The sequence below is a fragment of the Macaca nemestrina genome, chromosome 13 (assembly GCF_043159975.1).
Source record: "Macaca nemestrina isolate mMacNem1 chromosome 13, mMacNem.hap1, whole genome shotgun sequence".
In the NCBI taxonomy this organism is placed as follows: Eukaryota; Metazoa; Chordata; class Mammalia; order Primates; family Cercopithecidae; genus Macaca; species Macaca nemestrina.
The window spans coordinates 47,491,467-47,500,359 of NC_092137.1; the positions used below are offsets into that span (position 1 = coordinate 47,491,467).

Genomic DNA, 8,893 nt, shown 5'->3' on the forward strand with positions numbered 1-8,893 from the left:
TGGAGTGCAATGATGCTATCTTGGCTCACTGCAACCTCCACCTCCAGGGTTCAAGTGATTCTCCCACCTCAGCCTCCTATGTAGCTGGGGTCACAGGTGCGTGCCACCACACTTGGCTAATTTTTGTATTTTTAGTAGAGATGGGGTTTCGCCATGTTGGCTAGGCTGGTCTCGAACTCCTGACCTCAGGTGATCCACCTGTCTCAGCCTCCCAAAGTGCTAGGATTACAGGTGCGAGCCACTGCGCCCAGTCAAAATAAAAATAGATTTTTAAAATGAAAATAAAAATAAAATAATAAGATGAACACCACTTCAGTGATCTGTGGGATAGTATCAAGTGGTCTAACATAATTGGATCCCCCCCAAAATGAGGGAAGGCTAAAAAACAAATAGCCAAAGTATTTCTAAACTTGAAACTGTTTAAAGCAAAAAATAATAACAATGTCTTATGAGGTTTATAACATATGTAGAAGGAAAATGAATAATCATAATAGCCCATCAGGAGGCTGAGGTGGGAGGATTGCCTGAGCCCAGGAGCTCAAGGTTGTGATGCAGTATGACCATGCTGATGAATGGCCACTGCACTCCAGCCTGGACAACCTAGTGAGACTCTGTCTCCAAAGAAAAAAGGGAGGAAAAAGAAAAAGAAAGAAAACAATAGCCCAAAGGATAGAAGAGAAGAAATGAAAATAAACTGTTACAAAGCTCTTTGATTTTGTGTGGAGGAGTATAATAACATTTGAAGGTATTCTGGTTTAAGCAGTTTATCCAAGGTGGCACGTATGATGGAGCTAGGATCCAAATTAAGCTTTCCAGATTCAAAGCTTCTTGTGGGGAGATGAGATGTGAGGTTCGGCTCACACATGCCACAAGCCAGTTTCCCCAAAAGCTGTGGGAATTAAGTGCTTTCATCTCTGTAGTGGGTATCCCCTCAAAAGACATGTTCAAGTCCTAACCTCCATACCCATGACAGTCAGCTTCCTTGGAAATAGACTCTTTGCAGACATAACCAAGTCATACCGAGTTAGGGTGAAATCTAACCCAATGACTGGTGTCCTTATTTTAAAAGGTGGGGAGTGGGCGCCAGGTGCGGTGGCTCACACCTGTAATCCCAACACTTAGGGAGGCCAAGGCCAGTGGATCACCTGAGGTCAGGAGTTCAAGACCAGCCTGGCCAAAATAGTGAAACTCTGTCTCTACTAAAAATACAAAAATTAGCTGGGCATGGTGGCAGGCACCTGTAGTCCCAGCCACACGGGAGGCTGAGGCAGGAGAATCACTGGAACCCGGGAGACAGAGGTTGTAGTGAGCCGAGATCGCGCCATTGCACTCCAGCCTGGGTGACAGAACAAGACTCCATCTCAAAAAAAGAAAAAAAAAAAAAGGACATTTGAACACAGAGAGAGAAGACATACAGGGAAAATGCCATGCAATGATGGATATCTATAAGCTGAGGAACATGCCTAGAAGTTAGAAAGAGGCAAGGAAGGCCCTCCGAGAGCCTTCAGATAGTGTGAGGCCCTGCCAACACCTAGATTTTGGACTTCTGATCTTCAGAACCAGAGAGAATATATTTCTGGGATTTTTTGTTTGTTTGTTTGTTTGTTTGTTTGAGATGGAGTATTGCTCTTGTTGCCCAGGCTGGAGTGCAGTGGTGTAATCTCAGCTCGCCGCAACCTCCATCTCCCAGGTTCAAGCAATTCTCCTGCCTCAGCCTCCCAAGTAGCTGGGATTACAGGCACCTGCCACCATGCCCAGCTAATGTTTTCGTATTTTTAGTCGAGATGGGGTTTCTCCATGTTGATCAGGCTGATCTCAAACTCCTGATCTCAGGTGATCCACCTGCCTCAGCCTCCCAAAGTGCTGGGATTACAGGCGTGAGCCACCGTGCCCAGCCATATTTCTGTTGTTTTAAACCACCTTGTCTGTGGCATTTTGTTACAGCAGCCCTAGGGAACTAATACAATCTCTAAAACTTCCTCTTTTTGATGCTCCCAGGCTTTACAACATAAAGAAGCTCTGCCTCTACTCATGCTTGGACCAAGCATAAAGTGAGTGTTGATAGCAGGACATTAAGTTGACAAAATAAACCAGCTTCAGGATCTAAGAGCCACAGGGGAAAAGCATGAAGTGGGGACTGGTTGGACTGGTTTTTCTCATAAATCTCAATGACTTTGATCCCAACCAGGTGGAATTTTAAAGTTAATTGATTCAGGGAAGAACACCTGAGCAGCTACACCGTGTGTGAGCCCTGTGCTAGGCCCTCAGGGGAAGCCAGGTGAGTCAGGTGCCACTGCCTTGGGGGAGCTCATAGGATTCACCTCTCCACAAAGTGTGATGGAACAGGTCAGTCACTAGCCAAGGTGTGAGTAACAAGCTGTGCAAGTTCAAAGTCAAGAGAGTGATTCATTTCCCCTGGGGGAGCATCAGCCAGACCGCTTCACTGAGGAGGAGGCAGTGGCCACATCTCACTACATATCTGACTGTGGAGTCCATAGCCCAGAGAAGGGGTTGTGTGTCGATTAGAGACAAGCAAAGGAAAAGAAATCTACCAGGAATGCTGGTGTTTTTCCGGAGAGTGTTTTGCTGCTCACGAGGTGGTGCTCTTTGCTCAGTGGAGAGGTGCAAAGCTGTCTAGCCCCTGCTTGCTCTGAGGAGGAATTCTCTGGGTTCTCGGAACCTCTTCTTTTCCCTTCTGGTTCTCCACTTGGGGTGAGTGCTTATCACCACTTTCTGCAAAGATTGAGGAAAGTGGAGAAGGTACATAGAGGCTTTGGAGCAATCTCAATGACATCTTTTAAGAGAGCTGGTGGCTCAAGAAGGAGAGAGCAGGCTCTTGTGTTGCATTTGCAGGATCTGGGGCAAAAGTACAGCCCACATATCTAAGCTCCATTTACGTTGCCAAAAATAGCATAGGCCACACGTCTAAGCTCCATCTACATTGACACTCCATGACCCCACGTGAGCCACCCCAGTGTCATGGCCCAGTCTGGAGAAGTAACCCTGTGAAAAAGTTGTGTATGCCCTGAAGGTAGACTTGACTCTTCTGAGCAAGAAATTTTGATGTCCTGCCAGCACCCAGAATTGTCTAGGAGAGAGGGAACAGGCTCCAGTGGACATATTCGCTTCTCCCTGTTGACTTCCTCCTCCATGGGAAGGGACTTGGCTGAAACAAGCCTAGAGTACGACTCCGTAAGGTCTGGGGCCCTGAGGAGGAATCTACTTACCTATGTCGAAGGTAGAATTGGGAAGAAGCAGCAGCCCTAGGGAACTAATACAATCTCTAAAACTTCCTCTTTTTGATGCTCCCAGTCTTTACAACATAAAGAAGCTCTGCCTCTACTCATGCTTGGACCAAGCATAAAGTGAGTGTTGATAGCAGGACATTAAGTTGACAAAATAAACCAGCTTCAGGATCTAAGAGCCACAGGGGAAAAGCATGAAGTGGGGACTGGTTGGACTGGTTTTTCTCATAAATCTCAATGACTTTGATCCCAACCAGGTGGAATTTTAAAGTTAATTGATTCAGGGAAGAACTGTTATAAACTCAACATAAAGTGACACTGAGATTCTTTACTTTTTTTTTTTTTTTAAGACGTAGTCTTGCTCTGTGGCCCAGGCTGGAGTGCAGTGGCGCAATCTCGGCTCACTGCAAGCTCCGCCTCCCGGGTTCACGTCATTCTCCTGCCTCAGCCTCCCAAGTAGCTGGGACCACAGGTGCCCGCCACCTCGCCTGGCTAATTTGTTTTGTATTATTAGTAGAGACGGGGTTTCACCGTGTTAGCCAAGGTGGTCTCCATCTCCTGACCTCGTGACCCGACCGCCTCGGACTCCCAAAGTGTTGGGATTACAGCCATGAGCCACCGCAACCGGGTTTTTTTTTTTTTTTTTTTTTTGAAAGGGAGTCTTGCTCAGTTGCCTAGGCTGAAGTGCAGTGGCGCAATCTCGGCTCACTGCAAGCTCCGCCTCCCGGGTTCACGCCATTCTCCTGCCTCAGCCGCCCGAGTAGCTGGGACTACAGGTGCCCACCACCACACTTGACTAATTTTTCGTATTTTTAGTAGAGACGGGATTTCACCATGTTAGCCAGGATGGTCTCTATCTCCTGACCTCGTGATCCACCCGCCTCGGCCCCCCAAAGTGCCTGGATTACAGGTATGAGCCACCACGCCAGGCCAATACTGAGTTTCTTGATTTTGCTCTGGGACTAGACTAATGAATTCCAATCATCATGGAAGCCCTGTGCAAAGCATTTCATGGAGAGAAAACTGTATGATTCAGTGGTTTGCAACTGGGGGAAATTTGGCATACAGTGACATTTGGTGATGTCTACGGCATTTTGCATTGTTATAATTGGAGGATCCTGCAAGGCATCTGGTGGGTAGAGGGCGGGGATATTGCAAAACATCCTACCATGTTGCCCTGCAGGATAGCACCCCATAAGAAACAATGATTTTGGCTGGGCATGGAGGCTCACGCCTGTAATTCCAGCACTTTGGGAAGCCGAGGAGGGCAGATCACTTGAGGTCAGGAGTTCTTTTTTTTTTTTTTTTTTTTTTTGAGACGGAGTCTCGCTCTGTCGCCCAGGCTGGAGTGCAGTGGCCAGATCTCAGCTCACTGCAAGCTCCGCCTCCCGGGTTTCCGCCATTCTCCTGCCTCAGCCTCCCGAGTAGCTGGGACCACAGGCGCCGCCACCTCGCCCGGCTAATTTTTTGTGTTTTTAGTAGAGACGGGGTTTCGCCGTGTTAGCCAGGATGGTCTCGAACTCCTGACCTTGTGATCCGCCCATCTCGGCCTCCCAAAGTGCTGGGATTACAGGCTTGAGCCACCGCGCCCGGCCGAGGTCAGGAGTTCTAAACCAGCCTGGACAACATGGTGAAACCCCATCTCTACTAAAAATACAAATAAACTAGCCGGGTGTGGTGGCAGGCACCTGTAATCCCAGCTACTCTGGAGGCTGCGGCAGGAGAATTGCTTGAACGGGGAGTTGGAGATTGCAGTGAGCTGAGATCGTGCCACTGTACTCTAGCCTGGGCAATAGAGCAAGACTCTGTCTCAAAATAAATAAATAAATAGATATAAGAAGCAATGATTTGGACCCAAATATCAATAGTGCTGAGGTTTGAGAAATGAATTTTTAGTAGCCTTAGCACATGGTTTGGACTTGCTTGCTGCAGGGTGCTGGGCCTGGAAGATATAAGATTTCAAGCAGCCAGGGCTCCTAAAGAATGACTGAGTGACTGCTTTCAGAAAAGTAGGTCAGAATCAGCAGAAAAACAATTTGATGAGGCCGGGCGCGGTGGCTCACGCCTGTAATCCCAGCACTTTGGGAGGTCGAGGTGGGTGGATCACGAGGTCAGGAGTTCGAGACCAGCCTGTCCAACATGGTGAAACCCGTCTCTTCTAAAAACACAAAAATTAGCCAGGCGTGGTGGCATACACCTGTAGTCCCAGCTACTTGGAAGGCTGAGGCAGAAGAATCGCTTGAACCCGGGAGGCGGAGATAGATGGCAGTGAGCCGAGATCACGCCAGTGCACTCCAGCCTGGGCAACAGAGCGAGACTCCATCTCAAAAAAAAAAAATTAATGGTGAACTTGGGACTGTATTATTGTACTATTAGCCTCAACAAATAGACTTGGGGTCCAGCAGCTGTGCCACGCTCCCAAATACCCACAAGCCTGAACTGTCCATCCCTTTTCCTTATGCAGCTTTGCCACCCACATCACCCACCATCCCTTGCCTTTGGTCTTCACGGGGGCAGCTCTCCATTCAACTAACTCCCCTGCGCTTAAGTTAATTATCTGAGTTTTCTCTGCAGCTTAATACTTACCAGGCCTCATGGTGTCTACTTTTCTTTTTTCTTTTTCTTCTTTTTTTCCCCCCCGAGACAGAGTTTCGCTCTTGTTGCCCATGCTGGAGTGCAATGGTGCCATCTCGGCTCACCGCAACCTCCGCCTCCCAGGTTCAAGTGATTCTCCTGCCTCAGCCTCCAGAGTAGCTGGAATTATAGGCATGCGCCACCACGCCCGGCTAATTTTGTTTTTTAGTAGAGAAGGGGTTTCTTTCTTGTTGGTCAGGCTGGTCTCAAACTCCCAACCTCAGGTGATCAGCCTGCCTCGGCCTCCCACAGAACTGGGATTACAGGCATGAGCCACTGCACTTGGCCCCGTGTCTACTTTTCTTTGTCAGGCTGAACAACTCAGGACACAGATAGAATTTGGACTTAGGTCCATGTGAACCCAAAGGGCCATGCTCAACTGAGCAGCCGGCACTGCCTCCCTGGAACAGCCAGGATTCTGGGAGGGATACTTTGTACAACATTTTATGAAATGTTTCTGGCCTCCTTCTAGACCAGAGCAGGAAGGGGTGGTTAGGATATTCTAAACACCAACCCTCTCTACTCCATCCCCAGGTTCGTGACAACTTTTTAAGCTGAGCATACTGCAATCACTTAATTCTTCTAGACATAAGATAAGCCAGTAGCCATGTCTACTCTGAGCCTGTGAGTAGGCAGGATCAAGTCTAAGAGCATCTCTTCTTTGGAATCTTAAGGTCTAGGATCCCAGCAGTTTTGGGGTCTAAAGAATTTTCAGGCTCCCAAAACTCCCTCTATTTTTAATAATTTTAAATGTTTCCCCAATACTTAGCTAAGCGAAGAAGGAAAAGGTGTACTTTTATTACACAGTCAGTTCTGGATAATTCTAGGGGAAATTCTTCCATTTCAGAAATCTCCGCTTTCTTCTTTTCTCCCAGACCCTTCTTCATTAATTCCTTCAGTAAATATTTGTCTGTGGCCAGGTGCAGTACTCATGCCTGTAATCCCAGCACTTTTGGAGGCTGAGGTGGACGAATCACCTGAGGTCGGGAGTTTGAGACCAGCCTGGCCATCATGGTGAAACCCTGTCTCTACTAACAACACAAAACTTAGCTGGGCATGGTGGTGCACACCTGTAATCCCAGCTATTTGGGAGGCTGAGAGAGAATTGCTTGAACCAGGAGGCGGAGGTTGCAGTGAGCCAAGATCACGCCACTGCATGCCAGCCTGGATGACAAAGCAAGACTCTGTCTCGGAAATAAAAAATAAAAAATAAATTTTAAAAAACTATATATATATCTGAACATGTATATATCCATATATATATATATATGTACATATATATTTATCTGGCACCTACTAGATACCCCAGGTACCATGGTAAGCACAGGTGTATAGTGATGAAGAGCATTTTCCTGTAAAATATTACCCAGGCTGACTCCAAGTTTTAGTACCTCAGGTAGGAAGGGGAGGAGAGTGTTAATAAAATGTTTGCCATGGAATTTCACCAGCGTAAAAACAACTTTCTGGGAAATAATTATCTGCACTTCAGTTATTTGGAATGGTACCGGAGGGAATCTTTACAAAGGTGGTATTAATGGAGAAAAGGAAGGGAAGGATCCTTAGTGATGGATTGTTTTTCCAAGCACCTCAATCTAGTGGATTTCATATATATATATATTTGAGACAGAGTTTCGCTCTCATCGCCCAGGCTGGAGTGCAATGGCACAATCTTGGCCCACTGCAGCCTCCGCCTCCCGGGTTCAAGTGATTCTCCCTGCAGCCTCTGCCTCCCGGGTTTAAGTGATTCTCCAGCCTCATCCTCCGGAGTAGCTGGGATTACAGGTGCTCACCACCACGCCCAGCTAATTTTTGTATTTTTATTAGAGACGGGGTTTTGCCATGTGGGCCAGGCTGGTCTCAAACTGATCCACCCACATCGGCCTCCCAAAGTGCTGGGATTACAGGTGTGAGCCACCACGCCCAGCCAGCATTTCCTATAAATTAATAATACACATATCTTTCCACATCTGAGAACTACTAGTGAGCATCAGTTTTAGAGATAAATAGAACAAAGCTCCTTTTCTGCAGTAAGAATATATTAGCTTAATGTTGCTTTTTAAAAAAGTTTCCACTGACCTTAAAAACACTGAAATCCAAGAAATTGGATTCTAGACTCTGAGGGTGAGGGAATCCCAGTGTTGTGGACATGCGGTCCCATCAACAACAAAACAAAAAGGAAATGAAAAAAAAAACGGGACAGCAGCCTGAAATACTAGAAATCCAGGTCCCTGCAGGAAGCCCAGGGGACTGCCAGGAACACAGCCCCATCCCGGTCACGTGATCATCTCTAGCCTTCCCCTGGGGCCTGGAGACAAAGGAGAGGGGAGGAGACTTGGGGACAAAGAGCAGGAGCTGTAGAGTCTAGCCCTGGGGTGAGGATGCCACTGCTACCGAGGTCTGAGTTTCTGCCTTTGTTTTTTAATCTTTCCCCAAAGGAAGTTAAACATTAATCCAAGTTGTAAAAGGACTAAGTAAGCAAAGGTGCCTGTGAGGACCTCTAAGGGCACCTGCTCGTCCAATCTGCCCGCCACACTGAGAGCAAAGCGTAAAGGGGAAAGGCTTTCACAACCAGCTTGAGCCCCCAGCCCCTCCTTTCGGGGTTCTTCCCTGCCTTTCAGAGTGTCCCCTCCCACTTCTCCTTTGGATCTCCGGGCGAACCTCTTTCCTTTCTGCCTCCATCTTAGCATTTATGTCTTAAGTTGCTGTCCCTATGCTGAAATAAATTCATTATAGAAAAGTATGCTCCCTGATAAATGGGTATCACCTAACGGCCAGTGGTGAGAAGGGAGATAACTTTTGTTCTTTGATGTTCTTAAAAAAAAAAAAAAAGCAAATGTCATGATAATGAGGCCAGTCTAGAAGACAAGGTGAAAGCCGGACAGAGATTCAGGTCCCTGCATGGCTGTGGAATCCATTTCCTCTGGGTACAGTGAAACTACTTCCCCTAGCTTCCCATTTATGATGATTTCCAATGTTTGGAATGTTTGTGACTCTTTCTCTCTCTCTCTGTCACA

At 47.2% G+C, this 8,893-nt stretch overlaps 1 long non-coding RNA gene across 1 annotated transcript in view; it reads right to left on the reverse strand.

Annotated features, from left to right (window-relative positions):
• The window catches only part of LOC105464983 (uncharacterized), a 167,543-nt gene extending 159,415 nt beyond the window's left edge, over positions 1-8,128 (reverse strand). The window contains exon 1 of the long non-coding RNA XR_977196.2: positions 7,956-8,128. This is a non-coding gene — a long non-coding RNA (uncharacterized lncRNA). The remainder of the gene's footprint in view (positions 1-7,955) is intronic.
• Positions 8,129-8,893: the final 765 nt, after the last annotated feature.